The sequence below is a fragment of the Lagenorhynchus albirostris genome, chromosome 11 (assembly GCF_949774975.1).
Source record: "Lagenorhynchus albirostris chromosome 11, mLagAlb1.1, whole genome shotgun sequence".
In the NCBI taxonomy this organism is placed as follows: Eukaryota; Metazoa; Chordata; class Mammalia; order Artiodactyla; family Delphinidae; genus Lagenorhynchus; species Lagenorhynchus albirostris.
This window is the reverse complement of record NC_083105.1, coordinates 78,801,298-78,815,229: the sequence shown is the minus strand read 5'-3', so window position 1 is coordinate 78,815,229 and position 13,932 is coordinate 78,801,298. Positions and strand designations below refer to the sequence as shown.

Here is a 13,932-nt window from a genome sequence, read left to right as displayed (position 1 = left end):
CTCATGTTGCCTGCCCAGTGGTCTGCCCCTCACAGCTGTTACAGAGGTTTTTGAAATTTTTCAATGAGGTGCTGTGCCTTAGAACAGTAATAGTGGGAGGCATACGTTCAAAAACGTAAACTGTGATTTCCATGATCAAAAAAATCTCAACATCAAGCAAGGAAGGCAGATGCAGCTCCAGGGCCGGATGCAACAAAAATGTAGCTGGCAGTAAACAAGTACCTTGTAAGTAATTTAGAATATCCAAACCAAGGACCAACTTCACCAGAACATCTGGACTAAGAGAGGTGATGAAACGGTAATGAACAGAAACTAAACCCCAAGGGACAAATCCAGAGCAGGGTGTGTGTGTGTGTGTAAAGGTCCAAATACAAATTATCACAAAACCATCATATAAAGCATCAAGAAGAGAAAATTATTAATACCAGCTAGATTTGTGCCCACAGTTTTAGGAGTTATAACTACAGAACACCACCCTTTTAAAAGTTCTTTTAGAAATATACTCAAATATACAAGTAAAACAAAAATTTTGGTGTTTGTCTTTGGATGACCTCTTGCCTAACCTCATTCCATTCCATTTCTGGTTAGCCATACCAGAGCAAGTAGATGAAAGTGATTCAGAAAAATAACCAAATATCCAGGATGTCATGTGTGTGTGTGTGTGTGTGTGTGTGTGTGTGTGTGTGTGTGTGTGTGTGTGTGTGTGTTTGAGATGCAGGGATTCTGAAATATAAACAAATGATTTATAACTTGTTTTTAAGAAAATATTTTATCAGTAAATAACTAAAGACTTAAGTCTTCCTTTTAAACAGGGGCCACTGTTCATTAAGTGTTCTTTGATGTTTTTGTTGGTGAGGGAGGCAAGCAAAAAGGGAGGTGCAATGGGGCAGAAGGACACTGATGCATTTCAATAATTAAGCCTAAACTAACAGTTACTTTAAGAATTGTTAAAACAAGAAAATAAAATACTCCTAGTTGATTAAGTTAATTATTTTCATTAAATGAGATTTTTTGAAAGGAAAAAAATGAGGAAGGTGCTCTGTATATAGTAGGAAAAGGCACAGACCTGTGAAATGAGGTAGATTTCTTTTTCCATCTAACAAACCCATATGATGAATGAAAAGAAAATTGCCTCCTGAGAAAATGGCCATGTGCTGCTTTGGAAAAAACCACGTCAAATGACACAGGTTTATAGAAACTTATTAAAATAAGTACTCAGAAAGTAGAAGCTATTGCTTTAATTTGTATATTTCTGTTTTGAGGCAAAAATGTAACATAACTTTCTAGTCCTTACACCAAACTGTGGGCTCTCCAAACTCCCCCAACACCTTCCATTACCATCAAGGTCAAAAGTCCAGAGTTCCTCTTGCAGTCACCAGCTTCATCAATAGCTCTAGGAAACTTCAACCTCTCTTCTCAGCAAGGATAAAGGAAGTATACAGCAAGGAAGGCCAGTTCATTCCATTAACACACAGACCAAATCCTATTACAACAGACAGACTCCTATCTCTACCCTCACAATCCCCTTCTCTCCACAAATAAACATGCCATCAAAACTATACAAAAATCAGATCATCTCCAATATATGAACTACCTTCCCTGAGGCTGGATTTGACCAAGAAGCCAGAGTTTGTGCCAGTTATCATGGGGGCAAGCTGCTAAGAAATACTAGGGCTACCGCTAGGTACTGAGGCTTTCCTTTTCATCAGCAGCTACTGTGAATCAACTGTTCATCTTCAGTATGATTTTTGTTGTTGTTGGGGATCTCCACAAAACTTACCCAATAGTACCAGTGAAACAATCCATTCTTCAGCTTGAGGATATTCTTCTTAGACATCAGAAAAAATACAATAGCCTGATGTCTTCTGATTGATAATCTTTTATGTAGCTCTGCAACCTTTTTTTCCTGACAAAATTCTTCTGCCTAAACATCTGAGTGGGGTCTAAATCCTAGGGTTCACCCTCTTCCAAGCAGTGCTAAATGCAGTAAGCAGGCAGGCACTTGTCCTAATGCAGCACACAAGTAGCGCATGAGCCTTTTAATGGATGATTACTTAATAAACCTATTAAACCTTTTCTGAGCTTATTCCTGCACTTGAGAGGTACCTGGGAATCTGCAGCAAATACGCAGGCGTTTCATTTTGGGCTCTGTTTACAGCAACCCAGTTAAGCAGTGGTTGGTGTTTAGCCATTTTGAGCTTTGGGGAGCAGAGATTAACTGAAAATATTTTCACAAAATCTACAGACCCACTAATGTTTTAAAAAACAAAAAACCTTACCTAATCTCTGAGAAAAAACTAAGGACACAAACTGGCTCTGAAACCAAGTTACTTTGTATATTTGAGAGGGTAGTGGGTGAGCATGGCACATTTGATTTTAAACTTGGGATTTCTGTTATCTCAACAAACCGGGTGGTTCTTTAGAATACTTCTTTCCTATAAAAATACTGAATCACTATGTTGTATATCCGAAACTAACATAATATTGTGAATCAACTTCAATTTTAAAAAAAGAGTATTTCTTTCCTAATTCCACATTTGTGCAATATTAAATGATCCCTCCAGAACAATCTATTTTATCTGTTCAAATTATTTGTGATTTTTGCATCTATTCTTATAGGTGTCACATCATTCAGCAGTGTTTTAATAGAAGGAAGCTAATACCATCTGCTTCCTAATTGATGAATAGTTACAGATGAGAGTGTACCCCATACAATCTCACCCTTAAGCATGTATTTGCAGAAGGCAGAAGAAAATGTACCTTTGAGATAAAGGCAAAAATCAGAAAGAAGTAAAATGCTGATTAAAAACCGTCATTTGCCTTCTAAAATTAGATAGTAGTGATAGCTGCAAAACTCTAAATACACTAAAAGCCACTGAATTGTACACTTTAAAGAGTGAATTTTATGGTACATAAATTATATCTCAATAAGCTTGTTTTTAAAAATAAAAATAGACTGGGTTGGGAATTCTCTTATTGTCTTTATTCATCTTTGTAACCTCAGCACCTAGAATAGTGCCAATCAAGTGGTATGTACTCAATAAATGTGTTGATTAAACTTTTTTAAAAAGCTGTCATTTGTATAGCACTTCATGTTTTATAAAGCACTTTCATTGACATTAGTTCTTTATCTACTGTCAGCCAAAAAGCCACAAATTTTTTTCAATACTGTAACAGTTAAAGACAAATCAACCATGCTGAAATTACTGTTCTGTCCAATTTAATTCAATCGCCCCAAATTAAAAAGATTAAAGTTAATAGCTAAGTCAGCAAAAGCCATAAGAGAAATAACTATAATTACATGAACAAATAGCATACATAGACAACAATGTGAATTTTTTAAATGCAACAATCAATTCTAAACATTTGTTTTGATTGATTTACTGGGGTTTCTTCCACTTTAAAACTTCCAAAAAGTTGATCGTAAAAATTCGGTGATCGGGCTTCCCTGGCGTCACAGTGGTTAAGAAGTCACCTGCCAATGCAGGGGACACGTGTTCGAGCCCTGGTCCGGGAAGATCCCACATGCCATGGAGCAACTAAGCCGGTGCACCACAGCTACTGAGCCTGCACTCTAGAACCCGTGAGCCACAACTATTGAGCCTGCGTGCTATACTGAAGCCCATGTGCCACAACTACTGAAGCCCACACGCCTAGAGCCCGTGCTCCACAATAAGAGAAACCACCACAATGAGAAGCCCACGCTCCGCAACGAAGAGTAGACCCCACTCGCCGCAACTAGAGAAAGCCCACGCGCAGCAACAAAGACCCAACGCAGCCAAAAATAAAATAAATAAATTTACCTTTAAAAAGAATTCAATCATCAACTTAATGAAAGGATGGGAAATGCAACCTTAGTGTTGGACAAGGAAAGGCTGAAGTAACCACTGTTTATCAAGATACAAAAGAGCCAATTCTAATCTGATCTAATGAGATTATGAAGCCAAGGAGCAGGGATGATGTCTTACTACACTTAATTCAGCACACATAAGGTAAGTTTACTAAGTACAATACAATATAAATGGGAAAGAAATCTTCACAGCCAATAGTGAAGGGATGCTATTTAAGAAAAGTTTTCTGAAAAATAGCTTGAAGGCGATGTCTTACAATTTTTAATAATACCAAATACCTGATTTTAAGTTCCAACTAAGAAACAGTATGAAGAATCGTGAAATGCAAATTTTAGAGCTTCTAGTACCCTTTTTAATACGGAAGTAGGAGACAGTGAGGTGAAGAACTTAATTCTGCAGAGTATTTTCTTGTCTTTCAAATCTTATAAGGGTGTGATTTTAACATTTAGGAAAATGGAGAGGGTCCTTATTATGATAAATGTAACATGTATTAGGCTCACCTTAGTTGTTATGTATGCTTTGAAGGACACCAATAGTTTCTCCAATGTAATAACTTCCCCAATTTTACTTTCTAGACTCCTTCTGGGTAGTAAAGTCTTTCTTATATTCAAAAGTACCTTTCAAAACTCAAAATGCCACTGGATGGACTAGATAGATAGAAGAAAACAGAGAGAAGTAAGTATGCCAACGATGATAAATCAGCTTTACAGTTAACTTCACAACTTGTCCATGCCATCTTGAGAAGTGAAATTCTGATGCACAAATTAGGGGTGCAACCTCCCAAATTAAAACATTCCTCAATTAAAGTTATCTTAGTTTTCAACAGACCAAAACCCTATAGCTTCTAATCATCACTTTTTCTCTCTAAAATCCAAATGACCTAGACCTTTAAAAAAAAAAATACATAAGAAATTGGAAGCAACCTAAATGTCCATGGATTCTCAGACTGGTTTACGTATGGTGTCTTCATAATACAGAATACCCTTTCAGCCCTTCAAAAGATGGCAGTAGTTCTACGACATGTGCAGGGAGGGAACTTTTATCCAAGGTATCTTGTTATACAGTATAATCCCATAGTATGTTTTTAATGAGAACTTAAATACACAAACTGGCTTTTTAAAATAGATTTTTAAAAACTAGTAAACAGCAGTTGCCTCTGAAGGGTGCAAGAATGAAGGAGGCTTACTTTCACTTTACTCCCTTCTATACTGATATTTTTTTTAATCAAGTGCACCACACCCCAAAACCTTAGTTATCATCACATATCTTAACTAAAGAGGAATCTGAAAACTCCCAGAGAGTTTAAATAAACTTCCTCAAAGACATACGGACAAAGAGACACACATTAGGAAATATATTCCACAGGAGAGAGTACAGAATAGACTAGTAAAATCAGAACAGACAGAACAGAATGGGAAGGAAACTGCAGAGAAGAGACAAGCAAAAGATTTGTAAAGTGGGAAGGAAGCAGTGGTGAACAAAGACAAAAGGAACCAAGCAACCAAAGACAACTTTGAAGTGAAGGAGATGTATTCTTTAGACCTGAACTTTAAACGGCAGGATGATGGGAAATGAAGAGAAATACGAAAAAACACTCATGATCAAAAGCTATGGGCAACCTTGAGTTTGTGGAACTAGTAATGCTACCCTCGACACCATTTTAGTCAACAGTACGCTATCTTTAATCACATATAAGTACAGGATCCAGTAAACACTAACAGTGTAACTGGAGCAACACTTCACAAAGGGTCAAACAGGACTGAGTGTTTTGTGTTCTCCTACTGCTAGGCCACTTGGATGCAGTATTCCCCTACAAGGAGACATGTTTCGGCAGGGCTTAAGGAAAGCCATGGAGCAATTAAACACTACTATTTCCTCTCACCTGCTTCTAGTAGAGACCAACCCACATCCCAACACCAAAGGTTCTGAATTTACTGATTCACTTTTTTAAGTGAAATTTAACAATTTAAACCTGCCTGGAGGAAAACCGAAAAAGAGGTGATGGATCCCCACTTGTTCGCCAATAGCTTCTCCAAACATGTACCCAGCCTGAGAAATTACATGGTAAAATATTTATACAGTGGTGCCTATGGAATCCACGTTAGCAGAATCTAGAACTCCTCCTACGGGAAAGCGGTCAAACTCAGAAATAAGTGTTCAGCTGAAGTAGCACAGGTTAAAAATAAAAATCACAAATCCAGGTCTGAGTTTTAGATAGTATAAAAAAATCCCATTTTGACAGTGTTATAAAAAAATCTGGGTATCCCAATACCAGATTAAGAGAGATTCCAGTGGATGGGAAAGTTAAAGGTTGGGAACATAGTATTTATTTGCTTTTAAGAGATGATTATCAGTAAGACATGCAACTATTGTGAGTGTGGTGAAGAAGGCGCTATGAGTCAAGCTGGAGTCTATTTCTGCTTTTGTCTTTACAAGTAAATACGAAGTCACTTAGAATTTTACTTCTCCCTTTGTAATATTAGGGTGAAATCACTTAGAATTTTAACTTCTCCCTTCGTAATATTAGGGTGAAACCTCACTTCTACTTTCCAGGGACGCTGTGAAGCAAGAGTAGAAGATAACAGTGTATGTACATCATTTATTTCCTTAAATTTATAAGACTTGCACATTATAGAAATATGAACTCTATCTGTCCCAAGGCACGCACAACAAATTAAAATGAAGGTAGAATCTTGATTTCTGAAGGTTTTCTTTTAAGACCAGGTTTGTGGGAAAAGAGACACAGCATTTTCAGAGAGACTTTTAAGTTCATGAAACTAGACCATATTCCTTTCAGTGAAGCTTGTTCTCCCATTTTCAAGTTTGACAAAAATGTGAAGAAAGCACACACCTGGTCTAACCCAAACCTCAGGAAAGTTCCTTAAGCTCTCTGAAGCACCAATACAAGGACTGGCAGTCCTAACCTTTAAATGCCCCAAATTGATTATATAGTCTTCTCTTCCAAACACGCTCTTCCTGTGTTTACCTATCTTGGTTATCATCCATACAGTCACATATAAAATCTGCAAGTCAACTAGGCTCTCTCTTCTCATCCTCTGCATGGTCCCCACCATGTCCACGATGAAATCCTTAGAAAAATCTGCTTCTTCCTTCACTTCTCTGGTTCATGTCCCTTCCATCCCTATTGCCTGTTTGTCCCTCATTATGGTGTTCGAACACCTGTCAGAGCCTCATAACCGACTTCCTTGCACCCTTCAAACAGGTGGTATCTTCCTAAAGTTCAAATGTTAATATCCCTTCCAAGGTACCAACACTGGCTTCAGGATACATCCAAACTCCTTGGCAAGAAATTCAAAGCTTTTCAGGATCTAGTCCTGGCTACCAGCTGCTCCCAGCTTAGAATTCTGATATTCCAGGAGTGTCAAACCAACTTTAATAACTAGCCGCATCTCTACTTAGGCTCCTATTTTTGTCCAAGATGGTTTCTCCTCCATCCCCTTAACCTGAGAAATTTTTTAAGGATTATATCTTTTTACAAAACCTTTCCATAGCTAACAAACACACCTGAACTTGTTTAATATGTTATTTCCTCTACTCAATGATAAACCGTTACAGGGCAGAAACTAAATGTATTATTTCCTCTACTCAATGATAAACTGTTACAGGGCAGAAAGTCTTACATTACAACCAGGTGCTGAATGTACAAAGTATACAAAACTGGGTGGAACTTGCTAAGAAGAGTGGGGTGGCCAAAATAGTGTTGAACAGTGTTTTTACGGGCATGAAATAGGAATGGTGTCCATAATAAAAACATGTATTAAAAAACTGATGTTTTGAATGGTGTCATTTTTCTTTAACATTTAGTCTGTTGACTTTTGTGGAAAAAAATTGTGAGCTTTAAAGATTTCCAGGAAATGTAAACCAAATGAATTACTTTAATTAGAAAAGATTAATAGTAAACAAGTCAATGCTTTCATAACAACTGGTAGAAGAAATATTTCTTGCTGATTTCAAGCAGGCATGTGGAGAGGAAGGGAAGATTAGGAGAATACTGTGCGGAGAAATGAATCGCAAAATGAGAGCTATTTAAACTCAGCATACATTAACACCAACCAAATTTAAAAAAACATTAATCCAAACAAACTTATAGTACGTGAAAACAACTAAATATGAAGCTAGAAATGAATTCGTTTTGTTCAACTGCAACTTTTGTACTTGAATATATAATAGCAAGTGTGCCTGTGACTTCCATATTTCTAATACAAAAAGAAAACTTCGCTCCCTTGAAAATACACTCCCCCTTCTTATGCATTAGCTGCATTTCCAGATCATTTCCATAATACAGAAAACCTTAGTTGCAGATTCAATTAAAAGAGAAACTGACAAAAAAGAGAGAAAGAAACTGGAGAACCAAAAGACAATAAAATATTTTCACTTTATAACAGGACACTCTTGTGGACAAGAGAAATCAGGAAGAAAGAAAATAGCATATTCTAGATTTCCACAGGACTTTTTGATGTAAAGTGGTTGAATCAGAATTGGATTGGCAACCAGGAGTTGAAGGCAGTGTACTCCCAGAACCAGTTCCTGAAGGTGGGGGAGAGGCCAAAGACATTCATTCTTTCCACTCATCATTTACTGAATTACTTCCTCCAGCAAGGAAACTGATCCAGGCCTCAGTTTTGTCTTCTGTAAAATGTCTACTTCCCAAAGTTGCCAGGACAATAGTCAGTATTTACCAAGCACATGATTTGCTTATTTATATCCCCAAGAACCAGGTATTATTATTATTATTGCTATTCTGCAGGTGACAAAATTTGACTACAAAATGACTTACATCTTTAAGATGATCAAGTCTTTGGAACCTAGGCATTTCAACCCCAGAGGCTTTTGAACAACTAACCTAGTGCCTCAACAAATGTGTTCCCCTCATTCTTAGCCAATTATATTCCCAACACTGCTTAGGGAAAAAAAGAAAACATAATACTTTTAAAGCAACCTACTATGTGCCTGGCACAGTAAATTAATTTGTCCTTACAACAGCTTATGAAGTTGGTTTAGATTTCAAATAAGCTTAAGCTTTCCCCAGTGAAAAACTTATTTTACATGGAAAATCATTCTCAAATTGCTTTTTTGACATAAATCTGCCTGAATTTGAGCCTCATGAGCCAGGGTTTCCCAGGGCCTGATTACAACTCTGGGAAAAAATTGATCATCCAGGTTCCAGATATACAGAATTAACAGTACTGTGCAACAGCAGCGTTGAGGCCCACAAAGGTTCTAGAATATACTATGTATTGAACTTTTCAACTCCAATCTCTTGCAAAAGTAATGCAAAAAGGGAAGACAGCAGAGACTTTGTGTCTTTCCCACTCTCAACTCATTTACCTTTATAAACCAAATTTCTACTGCACATTTCATCTTATATTTAAAAAAAAACCCTTATTTTATTTGAAATTTCCCAGAATATTGAAATTCTAGCTGTAACTCGGCTATAAAATACTAATTAAGAAAAACAAATCAAAGAATTTCACAGTGTATTTGCAAAGCTCTTCATACCCATTTTATTTATTTTTATGCTGCAAACATTTTAATGATTATTGTTGAACATACATATTGGAAACTTTTTTACTTCAAACTGCAACAAGTTAAATAAATGTTTATAATATACAAAGAAAATACAACCAAAAGTAAAACTTGCTTTAAGTGTGCCTTGCCTCATATGCATTTTAACTACCTGACCCAGAGAAACAACTGCCCAAAGCCAAAAAGTTATTAAATCCAAAGTTTCTCATTCTCTCGACAAGATCTTTCTATTCACTTAAGAAATGTACTGTTACTAATACTGGTAGCCTTTAAGTATTTGTAATTTAGTCAACCAAAACCTGGGGAAAACGTTTATTTAATAACAAAACAATGACAGCACAAGACTGATTTTAATTTGTATGGATGTTTTGGTTTGTGTGGGCATGGCATCTCAGGATATTATTATTTTTCGGTAATGACCACTTTTAGATTCTAGCCCTTAAACATGGTCAAAATGCAGGAGAAATCGGGAAAGAAGCAACAGACGTGGTGCTGCTTATCGGATGTCTAGACTGCAGGCAAACCCCAAATACCAAAGAAGCATCCATGTGTCAAACCAGCATAATTTCTGAGCTATGCCTGGGGCCACATACCAAAAAAAAAAAAGTTAGCTTGGAAAGAAAATCTAAGAGGGGTAACCAGAAGGTCAACCCCAGTTCACAGGAACTATGAAGCAGCTAGCGGGGATCGCTAGCCATCACCTTGTGTCAACCCCTGAGCAGCTTCCTCCCCAGCCCTCAGAGAAAATCTCCAAGAAAGGCCTAACTCCTACGTGCTAGCTTCTTCAAGGTCGTCCAAAGATAACGCCCGGAACATTGAGCCAAGCATACCTTTAGGGCCAAGGAAGATTCCCCCTTCCCCAAACCACTATATAAATACTTTAAATGCCATCGGGCTTTTCTCCAAGTCCACCAGAAATAAACTCCCAGAATTTAATTTAGATTCAGCAACTAATAAACGTGTTCGGTTTTGCAACGTAAGTTATTAAAGGGCTTTTCAAGTCCGGCAAACTCCAGTTCAAAAACAGGTGCTTTCAGAGTACTTTTAATGACAAGGTCAAATTCATTTTTTTAATTATTCGGAGGAAAGGAGGTGGTGTAGTTTTCTTAAGCTTCCTTAGGACAACGTGAGAGAGGAGTGAGGGGGGAAGGACGGCTGGGGAGAAACTGTCTCGCCCCGGGTTGATGTTTGACTGAACAGTAATTCCTGGTCTTCCGGGTGCCTGGAGTAATCGAACGTTAGAGCGAGAAAACAAAAACAAAGAAACCTAGTAGGGTCAGAGTTACGAGAACAAACTCTGCACCGCCCTACCACCCCCAAGAAGTCACCCCCCCCAACCAAACCAGCCCTCGCCCCAGCCGGCCCCCCTCCCACACGTAAACACACAAAGACGAGAGCTGCACGCACGATTCACCCACAGTCCTCACTTCCCTTTGTAGGACAACCGGAGCCCCGAACTTCCCCGCGGTGGTTTTTCGGTGTCGTCGGGGCTGGGCCCCCTGCACTTGCGGGCCGCGGCTCGGCTGTGGGGGAGGGGTGCTCGCCGCGCTCGCCGGTTTCCCCGAAAGCAGCAAAATGCCTCCCCGTCCCGCCCCGGTTCTCCGCGGTCGCCCCAGGCTGCGCTTCCCCCCACCCCACCCCGGGCACGCGGCGACGGCCGAGACAGAAGCACCCAGGCAGCAAAGAGAACCGCTCCCCGGCGGATCGCTGGGTAAACACAGCAACTGGGGTCGGAAGGAAAAGTTCCCGCAGAGAGCTGCCCGCCGGGGCGGGGCGGGGGTTGCGGCGGCGGCGGCTGGAGGGAAGCGCGTCTCTCGCCGCCGCCTCCCTCACCTGCGCCGGAACAACGGGCCCCGCGCCCGCCCGCCCACCCGGCCGGCCCGGCGCCTCCCGCAGGCCGCGCCTCCCGCACGCCGCGCTGCCGGGGCTTGTTCCTCCTCATGGCTTTGCCCTGACGTAATTCAAACATGGCAACAGTTCGACTTCAAAGGCGGATCCACAGACCTCCCAGACGCAGGCTTCGGCCCCGGGGAGCGGGCCGAGCCCTCGCGGCCGCGCTCTCCCGGGCCCTCGGCCGTCGCGGCACCCGGCGCCGGGGCTCCAGCGCCGGGCCCCGACTGCCGCCCCTCGGCCGCCCGCCGCGCGTTAGCACGCCGCCTCCCCCGCGCACCGGCACCGCACAGCGCACAAGTAGCGCCGCCAAAGTTTCCCCGCGAGGGCCCGAGAGACAAAAAGCCCCTCCCGAAACTCGTCCGAACTTAGGGGGGGCCCAGCCCGCCCGGCGGCCGCCCTGAGTGCCGGCCGGGCCCGCACCGGCACATGCAGCTCTTTGTTTTCTGTCCAGCCGGGCGCTGCCTACGTGCAGCCTCAGGGACGTGGGAGTGTATCTCAGGGGGAGACACTTCACAACCGCCCAGGGGAAGGGTCCGGACCCTGCGCCCTGGGACTCCGGGGCTAGTCCCAACGTCCTCCCCTAGCAGCAGGCCCATTTAATCGAAGTTTTGCAATGTCCTTGATAAGAAACGCCCGGATTCCCCGCCCCGCACCGGCCGAGAGTTGGCGACTTTCACTCTGCTTTTTAAACTGGCAAGACGCCATCATCAGCAAGTCACATTGTCCTGCCGGCCGGCCCCGACAGCGCCCGCATCTCCCGGCTGACCGCGAGCCGGACGCTCAGCCGGACCCCCGACCAAACCCGGGTCGCAGCCCCAGCACGTGGTCTGTCACGCTCGGCACAAAAAGCAGTGCCCTCCGGAGTTGCCGCACTCCTCCGGCTCAGTCAACGCCGCTGCCTCCATCCCGGAGTCAACTCGGCTCCGACTGGCCATCTTAAGCCGCGCACGGTCGCCCTAGAGAGCGCCGCGGCGCCCACATCTACGCTACAGGTGAATAAATTGCGAACCAAAGTTGAGGCTCCACAGACACCCCGGACGCCCGCGCTGACTGGGCGCGGCCCGGGGAGAGGCGTCTGCTAGCCGGGGCCGCTTCCGAGCAGCCGCGTGTTGCTCATTGTCGCATCCGCATCCCTCCAGAGTTGGGCGGACAATGCCACCCGCGTGCACTCGGGCCACGCCGGCACCGACCCGAAAGGCCGATTTAAACGCCCTCCGCCCGACAGCTCGCAAGTAGGCGGCAACTTAGTTTTCGAGCGAGGGGCGTTCATTGTCCACCCTCATCACAACACGCGCGGGGGCCGCAAGAAACTAAAGCACGAGGTCCAACAACGGCGGCCGGCCACTCCCGGGCGCGCGCCCACGCGGGTGCACCGACCCGGGGCCCCTCCGCAATCGCCAGCAACTCCTTTTCGCTCGGGCCTTTCAGCCACCGAACTCCTTGTCGCCTGCGAACACTGCGGCTGAGAAAAGTCATTGTCACCTTCAACGTGGATCCCTCACCTCAGGCGATTCCTCACTCCTTTCCAGGCTCCACTCACTTCCCCCACCTCAAGACTTTCGGTTTGCCTCAGATACCCTCCCCAACTGAAAAGCACTCACTAAACATGCAGATACAAAAGAATCTGAGGTCTGAAGATCACGAAAACAGCGCTCCCAGCAATGCCATCTCCAAGACAAAACTTCCTGTGTGTATATAAATGTGTGCGTGTGTGTCTGTGTAAGGAAGGGGGAGGTGGTGAGGTTAGGTGAAAAGAGAAAAAGAGCCACTCTCAAATCAATACCTCGTGAGACAGTTTTGCACCACAGTAATGGTTCGAGTCACTCACCTGCCAAAAGCAGACGTTCCACGCGCAAAAACGTTCCCGAGGTGCGGAGTGCACGCCAAGCCAAGCCCACCTCCCAATCGCTCCCTCCTCCTCAACTGCCTTGTCTAGAAAGATTGTCTCCTGCAGTTCTGCAGTTGCTACCGCTGGCGCGGAAGGTGTAGATTCCGCTTTCCCTCTGCGCACGCGCGGCCCCTGGTACAAAATTCTCCTGAATCGAACTTATTTGCATACGGGCGCGCGCGCGTCGATGGCTGGGAGGGGAGAAGGCCCGGCGGGCGCGCGCGCTCCCGAGGCCTCTATTGTCCTTTTAAGGGGAGAAGCGCCGCGGCGCGGGAAACGCGGCGGCCAGAGAGAAATGGGGGCGGGGACTGCTTACTACAGTGACGTCACGTAAACAAACGCCCCCTGGCTGGAGGCGGCGGCCAAGGGGGAGTGGCGGGATGGGAAAGGCGGAAAGGTTAGCAACCCAGGGAGAACACTAGACTGCGTGAAGTGCTTTCCACTCTGAAGCTTTTCAGGCGCACCGTTTCGCGTTGAAAAATAGTTTTGAAAGCTGTTTTTGCAAAATGTTCACACCTGTGCCCGGTTTCTGGCCTGAAGTGACAGGGGAGGTGGTCTTGCAAGCATCCACACTGAGTTTATACGTTTCTCACATTTTGTAAATTTTGTTTGAAAATGGGTTTTTGAATCATTTTTCTTTTTTAATTTTCTGGGGCCAGAAGAGGTTTGTCTTTAATGAGTCTTTTAGTAAAGTCCCATTTTGACACTCTATCCATTCACTAACTCCTGTCTGCCCTCCTCAAACAGTAACCC

General features: G+C 43.2%; 1 protein-coding gene across 7 annotated transcripts in view; it reads right to left on the bottom strand.

Moving 5' to 3' along the window:
• Positions 1-13,334, bottom strand: part of SINHCAF (SIN3-HDAC complex associated factor) — a 29,478-nt gene extending 16,144 nt beyond the window's left edge. The window contains exon 1 of one of the 7 annotated variants that reach the window (XM_060165224.1): positions 13,120-13,334. The gene's annotated coding sequence lies outside the window, so the exon portion shown is untranslated. Of the gene's footprint in view, positions 1-1,780; positions 1,826-4,351; positions 4,489-10,805; positions 10,929-11,711; positions 11,807-12,300; positions 12,322-12,773; positions 12,796-13,119 lie in introns of those variants that run through there. The other 6 variants (XM_060165230.1, XM_060165231.1, XM_060165228.1 and 3 more) reach the window with 6 other exon arrangements.
• Positions 13,335-13,932: the final 598 nt, after the last annotated feature.